Source organism: Hyla sarda, unplaced genomic scaffold, assembly GCF_029499605.1.
Source record: "Hyla sarda isolate aHylSar1 unplaced genomic scaffold, aHylSar1.hap1 scaffold_1178, whole genome shotgun sequence".
Classification (NCBI taxonomy): Eukaryota; Metazoa; Chordata; class Amphibia; order Anura; family Hylidae; genus Hyla; species Hyla sarda.
Genome location: NW_026607801.1, coordinates 1 through 18,654, shown reverse-complemented (window position 1 = coordinate 18,654; position 18,654 = coordinate 1). Strand labels below are relative to the sequence as shown.

General features: G+C 45.5%; 7 non-coding genes across 7 annotated transcripts; all 7 read right to left on the bottom strand.

Annotated features, from left to right (window-relative positions):
* Positions 1 to 4,611: 4,611 nt before the first annotated feature.
* LOC130302703 (U2 spliceosomal RNA) lies at positions 4,612 to 4,802 on the bottom strand. The gene has a single exon (XR_008852870.1). It is a non-coding gene; the product is annotated as a U2 spliceosomal RNA (small nuclear RNA).
* Positions 4,803 to 6,875: 2,073 nt separating this feature from the next.
* Positions 6,876 to 7,066, bottom strand: LOC130302702 (U2 spliceosomal RNA). Its single transcript, XR_008852869.1, has one exon. It is a non-coding gene; the product is annotated as a U2 spliceosomal RNA (small nuclear RNA).
* A 2,095-nt stretch (positions 7,067 to 9,161) lies between these two features.
* LOC130302714 (U2 spliceosomal RNA) lies at positions 9,162 to 9,352 on the bottom strand. Its single transcript, XR_008852880.1, has one exon. It is a non-coding gene; the product is annotated as a U2 spliceosomal RNA (small nuclear RNA).
* A 2,076-nt stretch (positions 9,353 to 11,428) lies between these two features.
* LOC130302747 (U2 spliceosomal RNA) lies at positions 11,429 to 11,619 on the bottom strand. The gene has a single exon (XR_008852911.1). It is a non-coding gene; the product is annotated as a U2 spliceosomal RNA (small nuclear RNA).
* A 2,086-nt stretch (positions 11,620 to 13,705) lies between these two features.
* Positions 13,706 to 13,896, bottom strand: LOC130302736 (U2 spliceosomal RNA). The gene has a single exon (XR_008852902.1). It is a non-coding gene; the product is annotated as a U2 spliceosomal RNA (small nuclear RNA).
* Positions 13,897 to 15,972: 2,076 nt separating this feature from the next.
* Positions 15,973 to 16,163, bottom strand: LOC130302725 (U2 spliceosomal RNA). Its single transcript, XR_008852891.1, has one exon. It is a non-coding gene; the product is annotated as a U2 spliceosomal RNA (small nuclear RNA).
* A 2,087-nt stretch (positions 16,164 to 18,250) lies between these two features.
* On the bottom strand, positions 18,251 to 18,437 carry LOC130302745 (U2 spliceosomal RNA). The gene has a single exon (XR_008852909.1). It is a non-coding gene; the product is annotated as a U2 spliceosomal RNA (small nuclear RNA).
* Positions 18,438 to 18,654: the final 217 nt, after the last annotated feature.

Sequence of the window (18,654 nt, the reverse complement as noted above, 5' to 3'; positions counted from 1 at the left end):
CTTAAACTTAAAGAGAGTCTCCAACTGTGAAACTAAAGTCTCATCTCTCCGCCTCTTCTCCTGTGCTCTCTTAATGCAAACAGACTTAAAATAACCAGCAAAGTTCACTTTAGCCCAATCCCACCAGTCTAAAATATTTTTAAAACAGTCTTGTTTAGCAGCACAGGATAAAAATATATTTTTAAAACCTGCCATTACCTCCTCTTCTTCAAGTAAACTCACATTCAACTTCCAGAGTCCCCTACCAAAGGCAATGGACTCTGAGATGCTTATTTCAGCAGATAAAATTTTATGATCTGAGAAAATCGACATCATCTGATTACACCGGGCCACCTTCATCCCTTCAGACACAAAAATATAATCTATCCGGGATTTACAGTGACCACTATCCGATACATATGTATATCTATCATCAGTGTCAATCATCAGTCCAGCATCTATATAGTGTAAGTCTTGTACTAATTGATTTAAAGCATTAGAGGTAATGTCAGTTCGGACTTCAGCAGCACTCTCACGGTCATTAACAGTACGGATACAGTTAAAATCACCAGCCACTATAGTACTTTCCCGACCAGGGATAAAAAACTTCAAGGACTCTAAAAAAACCAACCGCTCTTTCTTCTCTGCTGGGGCATATACGTTAAAAACTCTAATCCTCTGGTCTAAAAACTCAAAGTTTAAAACCATGCAACGGCCTGGTATTAAAATCTGGCAATTTAAAACTTTGATATTGTTATTTTTGATTAAAAAACCAACTCCTTCATTCTTGTTATCCGTACTAGTTGACCAAAAAGATTGTCCCATCCTCCACTCATCAGCATAAGGTGCAGATTTAATTGCACACTCCTGTAAACATATTATATCAGCTCTCACATTCTCCAACACCTCAAAAATAGCAGCTCTTCTTACTTCTGATCCAATACTCCTGACATTAAGGGTTGTTAAGATAAGAGTCATAATAACTAAAATGAATAAAATCAAAACTTTAATATCCATCATAGTTAAAAATTACTGCTCTGACTCTCAACTTTCCTTAAAACATTTTCATAACAATCAGGCGACCCTGGATCAGAGTCCCTGTCCATTTCAACTCCTCTTCCAACCACTGGGTCCTCTTGATCCCCAGTCCAACTTCCTTTTTTACTTCTTTTACTTTCCACCCCCACCTCATCCTCCTCATCACTGCTGACAAATCTCTGAGCAGGTGTAAGGGACTTCTCAGATGACTGCACATTTTCTTGGAATTCCATTCCCTCCTCCTCCCCCACAACAGGGTCTGGACATTCCACATCACCACTCATGCTTCCACAAGGAAACACATCTCCATACACAGTTTCAATCTTCTTGACCTCCACCCCCTTTGCACATGTTACTTCACTTGTGGAGACCACTTTCTTATACTCCTGTTCAACCACCACACTTGTCTCCACAAAAGCCTCTTTAATCACATCCACTTGAGCAACAACATTTTTAACAATCGTACCACCTGCGCTCCTCCCGACTTCACATTCCCCCTCCACATTAGATTTTTCACCTCCATCCACACCTCCATCCACACCTCCATCCACACCTGTGGCTTCTGAAAAAGACCTCCTTCCCATTCCCTGTTCATTGCTCTGTCCACCTTTACTTCCAGCCGCATCAGCATAACTCCTTCTCTTGTACCATAAGTGACATCCTCTTGCCAAATGGGAATTACTCCCACAAATATCACAAGTCTTTTCCTCAACGCAAAAACTTGTTTCATGCCCAGTCTTGCCACAGTTCCTACAAACAACACCCTTCACAGGACATGCGTCCTGCACGTGGCCATATGCTTGACATTTGCGGCAAAACTGAAGCTGCCCCTCATAAAAACAAAAACCACGCTCTCCTCCAATGGAAAAAACTTGAGGAATACTCTTAATTCCCTCCTCCATAGACTCATCCTTCTTGAACTTCACAACATATTTCCTTTTACAGTTAAAAAAACCATGTCTGTTCTTTAGTTTTCCAAAAAACTTCACTTCTTCACAATAACGATAAAGAAAATTTGTTACCATTGAGTCTGTAACTTTGGGATTGTACATATGTACGATGACCACTTTCTCTGTACTCAGAAACAAAGGCTCTACTTTAACTTTCCTCATAATATCCGGCTCATTCTTTCTCTTCATTCCTTCCAGGTCCTTGTAGACCCTCTGACAAATCTCGGAATTAACAAATGTAACATCATAAATACCCTGTCTAGGGAAATCTTGCATTGCAAATACATCTGTTACCTTTAGGTACTGGAGCCTGCGTAGAATCTCCAGCACAATCTGGTCCAGGCCAACCGTTCCCCGATGTTCCGTTGGGACGAAAATCCTGACCGTGTCTTCCATTCCGCGAATCCTCTCTCCTCCACTCATTTTTGCAGGCGATGAAACCCACTATCGCAACTCCGAAATAACCCAGGGCCTCCCGCAAAGAGGGCCCCGATCACCACCCCCTTCAACTCCTAACCCGCCCGGTAAACCGCACGGGATCGAAGCCAAAAGGCCGAGAAGCGATAACCGTGAAAGGGGCGGGCCCAACAAGGTCCCCTTCATGGGCACTATCACTGCTTGCTGTCAGGGAGGCTGCCAGACAATTTTCCATGCACACTCTGGGCTGGGGGGCAGTCAACCACCAGTACACACAGCAGAACCTAAACCCATACCATTATTGCTAAGCAGCAAGACAGGGGCCCATTGCACTCCCACGGGGCCTTTTTAAATGCAATCCATAACCCGGATTTGCCAGGAACCCTTCTTACTCCTCCTACTTGCATGTGACACTGGGCTTAGGATCTGCATAGGAAACACACACACAAGCACACACCTACCTTTGTTGCCTGCAGATGCCTCCTTGGCTGTCCCCAAACGGTATCAAACCAACACCCACGGGAAGCTGTAAGCATAGAGGACATGCCTGCACCCCATTGGACTTACCTGTGTGGGTTAAATCCGGGTTATTTGACAACCTATGGCGGTGATGGTTCTGCTCAGGCAGAGCAGTGCTGATGCTCCTCATAAAGCTGTCGCTGCTGTGAAGGTTCTAGGTGACATCACAAATCCCTTTGGTTACATACACAACAAAGCTGGGTTGTTGTTGTTTACACTCTGCAAGGCCTGTGGAAGTGAGTGACATCATAGCACTGTAGTTCTGAGGGTTCAAGATGGATGCAACAATCTCCTGTTGCTTCTATGAAGGCCGTAATAGACGACATCACCAAACAGCTCCATAGTCACATACACAGCAAAGGAGAGATGTTGTTTACACCTAGTGATGTCAGTGGTATTGAGTGACATCACAGCACAGTGCTAAGGCTCCTGGGCCTGGACACAGCAGCGGCTGCAATATCTCAACGGAGAATACGTTTATATCTATGTGTGTGTGTGCGCATATATATATATATATATATATATATATATATATATATATATATATATTTCTCCGCCGAAATCACTTTTAAACCCATTTCCACCTTTTTTTCCCTTCTCTTCCTCTTACTTTTTTTTCACGTTTTTTTACGTTTTTCTCCTTTTCGCCTCTTTTCTGGGCGTATTATTCTTCTTTTTCTTCTTTTTTTTCGTCTAATGCATACCCCATCAGTGCAGCAATGCTTATTCAATACCGCCAGCAGATGGAGACACTGGGGGATAATTTTCTAAGGATTTATACTGATTTTTCCTGTCTGAATTTGTCGCACAGAAAGTTGCAGGCCAAATATGTGTGACATTTCTGCGACTTTAGCTTCTAGAGCATTTTTACAACATTATACATAGGTGCTGAATACATAAAAAGCGACTGTTCAGCGACAGACAAGTCGCATCGGCTGAAAGTAGGCCAGAATGTCAGTCCATGTTGGAGCAGGTTTAGATACAGTCTAAAGCATAGATCTCAAAGTCTGTGCACAGAATTTAGCAAGGGCCTCGCACCTTCTGATGCATCAGGTAGGTGCACAATAGCATAGCCTAACCCTCTGTACTTTGGTCTATATTGATGCGGGACATAGACAGCCAGCTGATGACCAATCCATTAGTGCAATGGATGGCTGGAAGCATTTGTCTTTGCCTTTGCAATACCACAGAAGCAATGCATGGTCAATGTACAGCAATGACACACCTGTGTGAACAGCCAGGAGACCCCCCCCCATGTTATGTTACATAGTTACATAGTTAGTACGGTCGAAAAAAGACATATGTCCATCACGTTCAACCAGGGAATTAAGGGGTAGGGGTGTGGCGCGATATTGGGGAAGGGATGAGATTTTATATTTCTTCATAAGCATTAATCTTATTTTGTCAATTAGGAACATTCAGCACCCACCCGCTATCAAGGCAGCTGCCTATCATGTCATGCCCTACCTGCACAGGTGTGCTGGCTACTCAAATGATCCAATTAAGGAGGCCATTTAGTCAGCAGCAGCAGAAGTCCTGTGCCTGGACGCTCCAACAGGGGCCAGACACAAGCAGAAGCAGAAGCAGCAGCAGCACCACCTTTTGTTTTTTGGCTGCAGCAGCAGCAAGGCCCACAGGGCTGGCTAGCTGGCTAGCCAGCAAGCAGGTAGCAATGAAAGTAGGAATCTTTCTTTTTAACCCTGTAAGGGGGTGGTGCACTGTACCCGAAGATACTGCCATATCGGGTCAATGCATAGGGCGACGGAAGCAAGCTTCGAAATCGGCCCCCGTTCTCAAAAATCCATTTAATATATGGTCCCCAGATAGGGGACGTATCAGATATTAAACTGATAAGAACAGATACTACACTTGATCTTAGCCAAAAGGCCGAGAAGCGATAACCGTGAAAGGGGCGGGCCCAACAAGGTCCCCTTCATGGGCACTATCACTGCTTGCTGTCAGGGAGGCTGCCAGACAATTTTCCATGCACACTCTGGGCTGGGGGGCAGTCAACCACCAGTACACACAGCAGAACCTAAACCCATACCATTATTGCTAAGCAGCAAGACAGGGGCCCATTGCACTCCCACGGGGCCTTTTTAAATGCAATCCATAACCCGGATTTGCCAGGAACCCTTCTTACTCCTCCTACTTGCATGTGACACTGGGCTTAGGATCTGCATAGGAAACACACACACAAGCACACACCTACCTTTGTTGCCTGCAGATGCCTCCTTGGCTGTCCCCAAACGGTATCAAACCAACACCCACGGGAAGCTGTAAGCATAGAGGACATGCCTGCACCCCATTGGACTTACCTGTGTGGGTTAAATCCGGGTTATTTGACAACCTATGGCGGTGATGGTTCTGCTCAGGCAGAGCAGTGCTGATGCTCCTCATAAAGCTGTCGCTGCTGTGAAGGTTCTAGGTGACATCACAAATCCCTTTGGTTACATACACAACAAAGCTGGGTTGTTGTTGTTTACACTCTGCAAGGCCTGTGGAAGTGAGTGACATCATAGCACTGTAGTTCTGAGGGTTCAAGATGGATGCAACAATCTCCTGTTGCTTCTATGAAGGCCGTAATAGACGACATCACCAAACAGCTCCATAGTCACATACACAGCAAAGGAGAGATGTTGTTTACACCTAGTGATGTCAGTGGTATTGAGTGACATCACAGCACAGTGCTAAGGCTCCTGGGCCTGGACACAGCAGCGGCTGCAATATCTCAACGGAGAATACGTTTATATCTATGTGTGTGTGTGCGCATATATATATATATATATATATATATATATATATATATTTCTCCGCCGAAATCACTTTTAAACCCATTTCCACCTTTTTTTCCCTTCTCTTCCTCTTACTTTTTTTTCACGTTTTTTTACGTTTTTCTCCTTTTCGCCTCTTTTCTGGGCGTATTATTCTTCTTTTTCTTCTTTTTTTTCGTCTAATGCATACCCCATCAGTGCAGCAATGCTTATTCAATACCGCCAGCAGATGGAGACACTGGGGGATAATTTTCTAAGGATTTATACTGATTTTTCCTGTCTGAATTTGTCGCACAGAAAGTTGCAGGCCAAATATGTGTGACATTTCTGCGACTTTAGCTTCTAGAGCATTTTTACAACATTATACATAGGTGCTGAATACATAAAAAGCGACTGTTCAGCGACAGACAAGTCGCATCGGCTGAAAGTAGGCCAGAATGTCAGTCCATGTTGGAGCAGGTTTAGATACAGTCTAAAGCATAGATCTCAAAGTCTGTGCACAGAATTTAGCAAGGGCCTCGCACCTTCTGATGCATCAGGTAGGTGCACAATAGCATAGCCTAACCCTCTGTACTTTGGTCTATATTGATGCGGGACATAGACAGCCAGCTGATGACCAATCCATTAGTGCAATGGATGGCTGGAAGCATTTGTCTTTGCCTTTGCAATACCACAGAAGCAATGCATGGTCAATGTACAGCAATGACACACCTGTGTGAACAGCCAGGAGACCCCCCCCCCATGTTATGTTACATAGTTACATAGTTAGTACGGTCGAAAAAAGACATATGTCCATCACGTTCAACCAGGGAATTAAGGGGTAGGGGTGTGGCGCGATATTGGGGAAGGGATGAGATTTTATATTTCTTCATAAGCATTAATCTTATTTTGTCAATTAGGAACATTCAGCACCCACCCGCTATCAAGGCAGCTGCCTATCATGTCATGCCCTACCTGCACAGGTGTGCTGGCTACTCAAATGATCCAATTAAGGAGGCCATTTAGTCAGCAGCAGCAGAAGTCCTGTGCCTGGACGCTCCAACAGGGGCCAGACACAAGCAGAAGCAGAAGCAGCAGAAGCAGCACCACCTTTTGTTTTTTGGCTGCAGCAGCAGCAAGGCCCACAGGGCTGGCTAGCTGGCTAGCCAGCAAGCAGGTAGCAATGAAAGTAGGAATCTTTCTTTTTAACCCTGTAAGGGGGTGGTGCACTGTACCCGAAGATACTGCCATATCGGGTCAATGCATAGGGCGACGGAAGCAAGCTTCGAAATCGGCCCCCGTTCTCAAAAATCCATTTAATATATGGTCCCCAGATAGGGGACGTATCAGATATTAAACTGATAAGAACAGATACTACACTTGATCTTAGCCAAAAGGCCGAGAAGCGATAACCGTGAAAGGGGCGGGCCCAACAAGGTCCCCTTCATGGGCACTATCACTGCTTGCTGTCAGGGAGGCTGCCAGACAATTTTCCATGCACACTCTGGGCTGGGGGGCAGTCAACCACCAGTACACACAGCAGAACCTAAACCCATACCATTATTGCTAAGCAGCAAGACAGGGGCCCATTGCACTCCCACGGGGCCTTTTTAAATGCAATCCATAACCCGGATTTGCCAGGAACCCTTCTTACTCCTCCTACTTGCATGTGACACTGGGCTTAGGATCTGCATAGGAAACACACACACAAGCACACACCTACCTTTGTTGCCTGCAGATGCCTCCTTGGCTGTCCCCAAACGGTATCAAACCAACACCCACGGGAAGCTGTAAGCATAGAGGACATGCCTGCACCCCATTGGACTTACCTGTGTGGGTTAAATCCGGGTTATTTGACAACCTATGGCGGTGATGGTTCTGCTCAGGCAGAGCAGTGCTGATGCTCCTCATAAAGCTGTCGCTGCTGTGAAGGTTCTAGGTGACATCACAAATCCCTTTGGTTACATACACAACAAAGCTGGGTTGTTGTTGTTTACACTCTGCAAGGCCTGTGGAAGTGAGTGACATCATAGCACTGTAGTTCTGAGGGTTCAAGATGGATGCAACAATCTCCTGTTGCTTCTATGAAGGCCGTAATAGACGACATCACCAAACAGCTCCATAGTCACATACACAGCAAAGGAGAGATGTTGTTTACACCTAGTGATGTCAGTGGTATTGAGTGACATCACAGCACAGTGCTAAGGCTCCTGGGCCTGGACACAGCAGCGGCTGCAATATCTCAACGGAGAATACGTTTATATCTATGTGTGTGTGTGCGCATATATATATATATATATATATATATATATATATATATATATATATATATATATTTCTCCGCCGAAATCACTTTTAAACCCATTTCCACCTTTTTTTCCCTTCTCTTCCTCTTACTTTTTTTTCACGTTTTTTTACGTTTTTCTCCTTTTCGCCTCTTTTCTGGGCGTATTATTCTTCTTTTTCTTCTTTTTTTTCGTCTAATGCATACCCCATCAGTGCAGCAATGCTTATTCAATACCGCCAGCAGATGGAGACACTGGGGGATAATTTTCTAAGGATTTATACTGATTTTTCCTGTCTGAATTTGTCGCACAGAAAGTTGCAGGCCAAATATGTGTGACATTTCTGCGACTTTAGCTTCTAGAGCATTTTTACAACATTATACATAGGTGCTGAATACATAAAAAGCGACTGTTCAGCGACAGACAAGTCGCATCGGCTGAAAGTAGGCCAGAATGTCAGTCCATGTTGGAGCAGGTTTAGATACAGTCTAAAGCATAGATCTCAAAGTCTGTGCACAGAATTTAGCAAGGGCCTCGCACCTTCTGATGCATCAGGTAGGTGCACAATAGCATAGCCTAACCCTCTGTACTTTGGTCTATATTGATGCGGGACATAGACAGCCAGCTGATGACCAATCCATTAGTGCAATGGATGGCTGGAAGCATTTGTCTTTGCCTTTGCAATACCACAGAAGCAATGCATGGTCAATGTACAGCAATGACACACCTGTGTGAACAGCCAGGAGACCCCCCCCCCATGTTATGTTACATAGTTACATAGTTAGTACGGTCGAAAAAAGACATATGTCCATCACGTTCAACCAGGGAATTAAGGGGTAGGGGTGTGGCGCGATATTGGGGAAGGGATGAGATTTTATATTTCTTCATAAGCATTAATCTTATTTTGTCAATTAGGAACATTCAGCACCCACCCGCTATCAAGGCAGCTGCCTATCATGTCATGCCCTACCTGCACAGGTGTGCTGGCTACTCAAATGATCCAATTAAGGAGGCCATTTAGTCAGCAGCAGCAGAAGTCCTGTGCCTGGACGCTCCAACAGGGGCCAGACACAAGCAGAAGCAGAAGCAGCAGAAGCAGCAGCAGCACCACCTTTTGTTTTTTGGCTGCAGCAGCAGCAAGGCCCACAGGGCTGGCTAGCTGGCTAGCCAGCAAGCAGGTAGCAATGAAAGTAGGAATCTTTCTTTTTAACCCTGTAAGGGGGTGGTGCACTGTACCCGAAGATACTGCCATATCGGGTCAATGCATAGGGCGACGGAAGCAAGCTTCGAAATCGGCCCCCATTCTCAAAAATCCATTTAATATATGGTCCCCAGATAGGGGACGTATCAGATATTAAACTGATAAGAACAGATACTACACTTGATCTTAGCCAAAAGGCCGAGAAGCGATAACCGTGAAAGGGGCGGGCCCAACAAGGTCCCCTTCATGGGCACTATCACTGCTTGCTGTCAGGGAGGCTGCCAGACAATTTTCCATGCACACTCTGGGCTGGGGGGCAGTCAACCACCAGTACACACAGCAGAACCTAAACCCATACCATTATTGCTAAGCAGCAAGACAGGGGCCCATTGCACTCCCACGGGGCCTTTTTAAATGCAATCCATAACCCGGATTTGCCAGGAACCCTTCTTACTCCTCCTACTTGCATGTGACACTGGGCTTAGGATCTGCATAGGAAACACACACACAAGCACACACCTACCTTTGTTGCCTGCAGATGCCTCCTTGGCTGTCCCCAAACGGTATCAAACCAACACCCACGGGAAGCTGTAAGCATAGAGGACATGCCTGCACCCCATTGGACTTACCTGTGTGGGTTAAATCCGGGTTATTTGACAACCTATGGCGGTGATGGTTCTGCTCAGGCAGAGCAGTGCTGATGCTCCTCATAAAGCTGTCGCTGCTGTGAAGGTTCTAGGTGACATCACAAATCCCTTTGGTTACATACACAACAAAGCTGGGTTGTTGTTGTTTACACTCTGCAAGGCCTGTGGAAGTGAGTGACATCATAGCACTGTAGTTCTGAGGGTTCAAGATGGATGCAACAATCTCCTGTTGCTTCTATGAAGGCCGTAATAGACGACATCACCAAACAGCTCCATAGTCACATACACAGCAAAGGAGAGATGTTGTTTACACCTAGTGATGTCAGTGGTATTGAGTGACATCACAGCACAGTGCTAAGGCTCCTGGGCCTGGACACAGCAGCGGCTGCAATATCTCAACGGAGAATACGTTTATATCTATGTGTGTGTGTGCGCATATATATATATATATATATATATATATATATATATATATATATTTCTCCGCCGAAATCACTTTTAAACCCATTTCCACCTTTTTTTCCCTTCTCTTCCTCTTACTTTTTTTTCACGTTTTTTTACGTTTTTCTCCTTTTCGCCTCTTTTCTGGGCGTATTATTCTTCTTTTTCTTCTTTTTTTTCGTCTAATGCATACCCCATCAGTGCAGCAATGCTTATTCAATACCGCCAGCAGATGGAGACACTGGGGGATAATTTTCTAAGGATTTATACTGATTTTTCCTGTCTGAATTTGTCGCACAGAAAGTTGCAGGCCAAATATGTGTGACATTTCTGCGACTTTAGCTTCTAGAGCATTTTTACAACATTATACATAGGTGCTGAATACATAAAAAGCGACTGTTCAGCGACAGACAAGTCGCATCGGCTGAAAGTAGGCCAGAATGTCAGTCCATGTTGGAGCAGGTTTAGATACAGTCTAAAGCATAGATCTCAAAGTCTGTGCACAGAATTTAGCAAGGGCCTCGCACCTTCTGATGCATCAGGTAGGTGCACAATAGCATAGCCTAACCCTCTGTACTTTGGTCTATATTGATGCGGGACATAGACAGCCAGCTGATGACCAATCCATTAGTGCAATGGATGGCTGGAAGCATTTGTCTTTGCCTTTGCAATACCACAGAAGCAATGCATGGTCAATGTACAGCAATGACACACCTGTGTGAACAGCCAGGAGACCCCCCCCCCATGTTATGTTACATAGTTACATAGTTAGTACGGTCGAAAAAAGACATATGTCCATCACGTTCAACCAGGGAATTAAGGGGTAGGGGTGTGGCGCGATATTGGGGAAGGGATGAGATTTTATATTTCTTCATAAGCATTAATCTTATTTTGTCAATTAGGAACATTCAGCACCCACCCGCTATCAAGGCAGCTGCCTATCATGTCATGCCCTACCTGCACAGGTGTGCTGGCTACTCAAATGATCCAATTAAGGAGGCCATTTAGTCAGCAGCAGCAGAAGTCCTGTGCCTGGACGCTCCAACAGGGGCCAGACACAAGCAGAAGCAGAAGCAGCAGCAGCACCACCTTTTGTTTTTTGGCTGCAGCAGCAGCAAGGCCCACAGGGCTGGCTAGCTGGCTAGCCAGCAAGCAGGTAGCAATGAAAGTAGGAATCTTTCTTTTTAACCCTGTAAGGGGGTGGTGCACTGTACCCGAAGATACTGCCATATCGGGTCAATGCATAGGGCGACGGAAGCAAGCTTCGAAATCGGCCCCCGTTCTCAAAAATCCATTTAATATATGGTCCCCAGATAGGGGACGTATCAGATATTAAACTGATAAGAACAGATACTACACTTGATCTTAGCCAAAAGGCCGAGAAGCGATAACCGTGAAAGGGGCGGGCCCAACAAGGTCCCCTTCATGGGCACTATCACTGCTTGCTGTCAGGGAGGCTGCCAGACAATTTTCCATGCACACTCTGGGCTGGGGGGCAGTCAACCACCAGTACACACAGCAGAACCTAAACCCATACCATTATTGCTAAGCAGCAAGACAGGGGCCCATTGCACTCCCACGGGGCCTTTTTAAATGCAATCCATAACCCGGATTTGCCAAGAACCCTTCTTACTCCTCCTACTTGCATGTGACACTGGGCTTAGGATCTGCATAGGAAACACACACACAAGCACACACCTACCTTTGTTGCCTGCAGATGCCTCCTTGGCTGTCCCCAAACGGTATCAAACCAACACCCACGGGAAGCTGTAAGCATAGAGGACATGCCTGCACCCCATTGGACTTACCTGTGTGGGTTAAATCCGGGTTATTTGACAACCTATGGCGGTGATGGTTCTGCTCAGGCAGAGCAGTGCTGATGCTCCTCATAAAGCTGTCGCTGCTGTGAAGGTTCTAGGTGACATCACAAATCCCTTTGGTTACATACACAACAAAGCTGGGTTGTTGTTGTTTACACTCTGCAAGGCCTGTGGAAGTGAGTGACATCATAGCACTGTAGTTCTGAGGGTTCAAGATGGATGCAACAATCTCCTGTTGCTTCTATGAAGGCCGTAATAGACGACATCACCAAACAGCTCCATAGTCACATACACAGCAAAGGAGAGATGTTGTTTACACCTAGTGATGTCAGTGGTATTGAGTGACATCACAGCACAGTGCTAAGGCTCCTGGGCCTGGACACAGCAGCGGCTGCAATATCTCAACGGAGAATACGTTTATATCTATGTGTGTGTGTGCGCATATATATATATATATATATATATATATATATATATATATATATATTTCTCCGCCGAAATCACTTTTAAACCCATTTCCACCTTTTTTTCCCTTCTCTTCCTCTTACTTTTTTTTCACGTTTTTTTACGTTTTTCTCCTTTTCGCCTCTTTTCTGGGCGTATTATTCTTCTTTTTCTTCTTTTTTTTCGTCTAATGCATACCCCATCAGTGCAGCAATGCTTATTCAATACCGCCAGCAGATGGAGACACTGGGGGATAATTTTCTAAGGATTTATACTGATTTTTCCTGTCTGAATTTGTCGCACAGAAAGTTGCAGGCCAAATATGTGTGACATTTCTGCGACTTTAGCTTCTAGAGCATTTTTACAACATTATACATAGGTGCTGAATACATAAAAAGCGACTGTTCAGCGACAGACAAGTCGCATCGGCTGAAAGTAGGCCAGAATGTCAGTCCATGTTGGAGCAGGTTTAGATACAGTCTAAAGCATAGATCTCAAAGTCTGTGCACAGAATTTAGCAAGGGCCTCGCACCTTCTGATGCATCAGGTAGGTGCACAATAGCATAGCCTAACCCTCTGTACTTTGGTCTATATTGATGCGGGACATAGACAGCCAGCTGATGACCAATCCATTAGTGCAATGGATGGCTGGAAGCATTTGTCTTTGCCTTTGCAATACCACAGAAGCAATGCATGGTCAATGTACAGCAATGACACACCTGTGTGAACAGCCAGGAGACCCCCCCCCATGTTATGTTACATAGTTACATAGTTAGTACGGTCGAAAAAAGACATATGTCCATCACGTTCAACCAGGGAATTAAGGGGTAGGGGTGTGGCGCGATATTGGGGAAGGGATGAGATTTTATATTTCTTCATAAGCATTAATCTTATTTTGTCAATTAGGAACATTCAGCACCCACCCGCTATCAAGGCAGCTGCCTATCATGTCATGCCCTACCTGCACAGGTGTGCTGGCTACTCAAATGATCCAATTAAGGAGGCCATTTAGTCAGCAGCAGCAGAAGTCCTGTGCCTGGACGCTCCAACAGGGGCCAGACACAAGCAGAAGCAGAAGCAGCAGAAGCAGCAGCAGCACCACCTTTTGTTTTTTGGCTGCAGCAGCAGCAAGGCCCACAGGGCTGGCTAGCTGGCTAGCCAGCAAGCAGGTAGCAATGAAAGTAGGAATCTTTCTTTTTAACCCTGTAAGGGGGTGGTGCACTGTACCCGAAGATACTGCCATATCGGGTCAATGCATAGGGCGACGGAAGCAAGCTTCGAAATCGGCCCCCGTTCTCAAAAATCCATTTAATATATGGTCCCCAGATAGGGGACGTATCAGATATTAAACTGATAAGAACAGATACTACACTTGATCTTAGCCAAAAGGCCGAGAAGCGATAACCGTGAAAGGGGCGGGCCCAACAAGGTCCCCTTCATGGGCACTATCACTGCTTGCTGTCAGGGAGGCTGCCAGACAATTTTCCATGCACACTCTGGGCTGGGGGGCAGTCAACCACCAGTACACACAGCAGAACCTAAACCCATACCATTATTGCTAAGCAGCAAGACAGGGGCCCATTGCACTCCCACGGGGCCTTTTTAAATGCAATCCATAACCCGGATTTGCCAGGAACCCTTCTTACTCCTCCTACTTGCATGTGACACTGGGCTTAGGATCTGCATAGGAAACACACACACAAGCACACACCTACCTTTGTTGCCTGCAGATGCCTCCTTGGCTGTCCCCAAACGGTATCAAACCAACACCCACGGGAAGCTGTAAGCATAGAGGACATGCCTGCACCCCATTGGACTTACCTGTGTGGGTTAAATCCGGGTTATTTGACAACCTATGGCGGTGATGGTTCTGCTCAGGCAGAGCAGTGCTGATGCTCCTCATAAAGCTGTCGCTGCTGTGAAGGTTCTAGGTGACATCACAAATCCCTTTGGTTACATACACAACAAAGCTGGGTTGTTGTTGTTTACACTCTGCAAGGCCTGTGGAAGTGAGTGACATCATAGCACTGTAGTTCTGAGGGTTCAAGATGGATGCAACAATCTCCTGTTGCTTCTATGAAGGCCGTAATAGACGACATCACCAAACAGCTCCATAGTCACATACACAGCAAAGGAGAGATGTTGTTTACACCTAGTGATGTCAGTGGTATTGAGTGACATCACAGCACAGTGCTAAGGCTCCTGGGCCTGGACACAGCAGCGGCTGCAATATCTCAACGGAGAATACGTTTATATCTATGTGTGTGTGTGCGCATATATATATATATATATATATATATATATATATATTTCTCCGCCGAAATCACTTTTAAACCCATTTCCACCTTTTTTTCCCTTCTCTTCCTCTTACTTTTTTTTCACGTTTTTTTACGTTTTTCTCCTTTTCGCCTCTTTTCTGGGCGTATTATTCTTCTTTTTCTTCTTTTTTTTCGTCTAATGCATACCCCATCAGTGCAGCAATGCTTATTCAATACCGCCAGCAGATGGAGACACTGGGGGATAATTTTCTAAGGATTTATACTGATTTTTCCTGTCTGAATTTGTCGCACAGAAAGTTGCAGGCCAAATATGTGTGACATTTCTGCGACTTTAGCTTCTAGAGCATTTTTACAACATTATACATAGGTGCTGAATACATAAAAAGCGACTGTTCAGCGACAGACAAGTCGCATCGGCTGAAAGTAGGCCAGAATGTCAGTCCATGTTGGAGCAGGTTTAGATACAGTCTAAAGCATAGATCTCAAAGTCTGTGCACAGAATTTAGCAAGGGCCTCGCACCTTCTGATGCATCAGGTAGGTGCACAATAGCATAGCCTAACCCTCTGTACTTTGGTCTATATTGATGCGGGACATAGACAGCCAGCTGATGACCAATCCATTAGTGCAATGGATGGCTGGAAGCATTTGTCTTTGCCTTTGCAATACCACAGAAGCAATGCATGGTCAATGTACAGCAATGACACACCTGTGTGAACAGCCAGGAGACCCCCCCCCATGTTATGTTACATAGTTACATAGTTAGTACGGTCGAAAAAAGACATATGTCCATCACGTTCAACCAGGGAATTAAGGGGTAGGGGTGTGGCGCGATATTGGGGAAGGGATGAGATTTTATATTTCTTCATAAGCATTAATCTTATTTTGTCAATTAGGAACATTCAGCACCCACCCGCTATCAAGGCAGCTGCCTATCATGTCATGCCCTACCTGCACAGGTGTGCTGGCTACTCAAATGATCCAATTAAGGAGGCCATTTAGTCAGCAGCAGCAGAAGTCCTGTGCCTGGACGCTCCAACAGGGGCCAGACACAAGCAGAAGCAGAAGCAGCAGAAGCAGCAGCAGCACCACCTTTTGTTTTTTGGCTGCAGCAGCAGCAAGGCCCACAGGGCTGGCTAGCTGGCTAGCCAGCAAGCAGGTAGCAATGAAAGTAGGAATCTTTCTTTTTAACCCTGTAAGGGGGTGGTGCACTGTACCCGAAGATACTGCCATATCGGGTCAATGCATAGGGCGACGGAAGCAAGCTTCGAAATCGGCCCCCGTTCTCAAAAATCCATTTAATATATGGTCCCCAGATAGGGGACGTATCAGATATTAAACTGATAAGAACAGATACTACACTTGATCTTAGCCAAAAGGCCGAGAAGCGATAACCGTGAAAGGGGCGGGCCCAACAAGGTCCCCTTCATGGGCACTATCACTGCTTGCTGTCAGGGAGGCTGCCAGACAATTTTCCATGCACACTCTGGGCTGGGGGGCAGTCAACCACCAGTACACACAGCAGAACCTAAACCCATACCATTATTGCTAAGCAGCAAGACAGGGGCCCATTGCACTCCCACGGGGCCTTTTTAAATGCAATCCATAACCCGGATTTGCCAGGAACCCTTCTTACTCCTCCTACTTGCATGTGACACTGGGCTTAGGATCTGCATAGGAAACACACACACAAGCACACACCTACCTTTGTTGCCTGCAGATGCCTCCTTGGCTGTCCCCAAACGGTATCAAACCAACACCCACGGGAAGCTGTAAGCATAGAGGACATGCCTGCACCCCATTGGACTTACCTGTGTGGGTTAAATCCGGGTTATTTGACAACCTATGGCGGTGATGGTTCTGCTCAGGCAGAGCAGTGCTGATGCTCCTCATAAAGCTGTCGCTGCTGTGAAGGTTCTAGGTGACATCACAAATCCCTTTGGTTACATACACAACAAAGCTGGGTTGTTGTTGTTTACACTCTGCAAGGCCTGTGGAAGTGAGTGACATCATAGCACTGTAGTTCTGAGGGTTCAAGATGGATGCAACAATCTCCTGTTGCTTCTATGAAGGCCGTAATAGACGACATCACCAAACAGCTCCATAGTCACATACACAGCAAAGGAGAGATGTTGTTTACACCTAGTGATGTCAGTGGTATTGAGTGACATCACAGCACAGTGCTAAGGCTCCTGGGCCTGGACACAGCAGCGGCTGCAATATCTCAACGGAGAATACGTTTATATCTATGTGTGTGTGTGCGCATATATATATATATATATATATATATATATATATATATATATATATTTCTCCGCCGAAATCACTTTTAAACCCATTTCCACCTTTTTTTCCCTTCTCTTCCTCTTACTTTTTTTTCACGTTTTTTTACGTTTTTCTCCTTTTCGCCTCTTTTCTGGGCGTATTATTCTTCTTTTTCTTCTTTTTTTTCGTCTAATGCATACCCCATCAGTGCAGCAATGCTTATTCAATACCGCCAGCAGATGGAGACACTGGGGGATAATTTTCTAAGGATTTATACTGATTTTTCCTGTCTGAATTTGTCGCACAGAAAGTTGCAGGCCAAATATGTGTGACATTTCTGCGACTTTAGCTTCTAGAGCATTTTTACAACATTATACATAGGTGCTGAATACATAAAAAGCGACTGTTCAGCGACAGACAAGTCGCATCGGCTGAAAGTAGGCCAGAATGTCAGTCCATGTTGGAGCAGGTTTAGATACAGTCTAAAGCATAGATCTCAAAGTCTGTGCACAGAATTTAGCAAGGGCCTCGCACCTTCTGATGCATCAGGTAGGTGCACAATAGCATAGCCTAACCCTCTGTACTTTGGTCTATATTGATGCGGGACATAGACAGCCAGCTGATGACCAATCCATTAGTGCAATGGATGGCTGGAAGCATTTGTCTTTGCCTTTGCAATACCACAGAAGCAATGCATGGTCAATGTACAGCAATGACACACCTGTGTGAACAGCCAGGAGACCCCCCCCCCATGTTATGTTACATAGTTACATAGTTAGTACGGTCGAAAAAAGACATATGTCCATCACGTTCAACCAGGGAATTAAGGGGTAGGGGTGTGGCGCGATATTGGGGAAGGGATGAGATTTTATATTTCTTCATAAGCATTAATCTTATTTTGTCAATTAGGAACATTCAGCACCCACCCGCTATCAAGGCAGCTGCCTATCATGTCATGCCCTACCTGCACAGGTGTGCTGGCTACTCAAATGATCCAATTAAGGAGGCCATTTAGTCAGCAGCAGCAGAAGTCCTGTGCCTGGACGCTCCAACAGGGGCCAGACACAAGCAGAAGCAGAAGCAGCAGAAGCAGCAGCAGCACCACCTTTTGTTTTTTGGCTGCAGCAGCAGCAAGGCCCACAGGGCTGGCTAGCTGGCTAGCCAGCAAGCAGGTAGCAATGAAAGTAGGAATCTTTCTTTTTAACCCTGTAAGGGGGTGGTGCACTGTACCCGAAGATACTGCCATATCGGGTCAATGCATAGGGCGACGGAAGCAAGCTTCGAAATCGGCCCCCGTTCTCAAAAATCCATTTAATATATGGTCCCCAGATAGGGGACGTATCAGATATTAAACTGATAAGAACAGATTTTTTTTTTTTTTTTTTTTTATCTAAAGCCGAGGAACGTGCTTTCGATTCACCCAAAGTGCAAGAAAAAGTGCAAACGTGTTACACTAAAAAAACGTGCACAAAGGATGCGGTCTATCGCAAGCCCTTCTCCGATAGGAGAGAGGCCCCCCAACAAACCTTACCCTTCGCCTCCGGACCAAAAGGTACCTGCGAGGTTCCAGGTTCGATGTCCCTTTTCGCCGAAGCTACTAGGGGACCACAAATGCTCC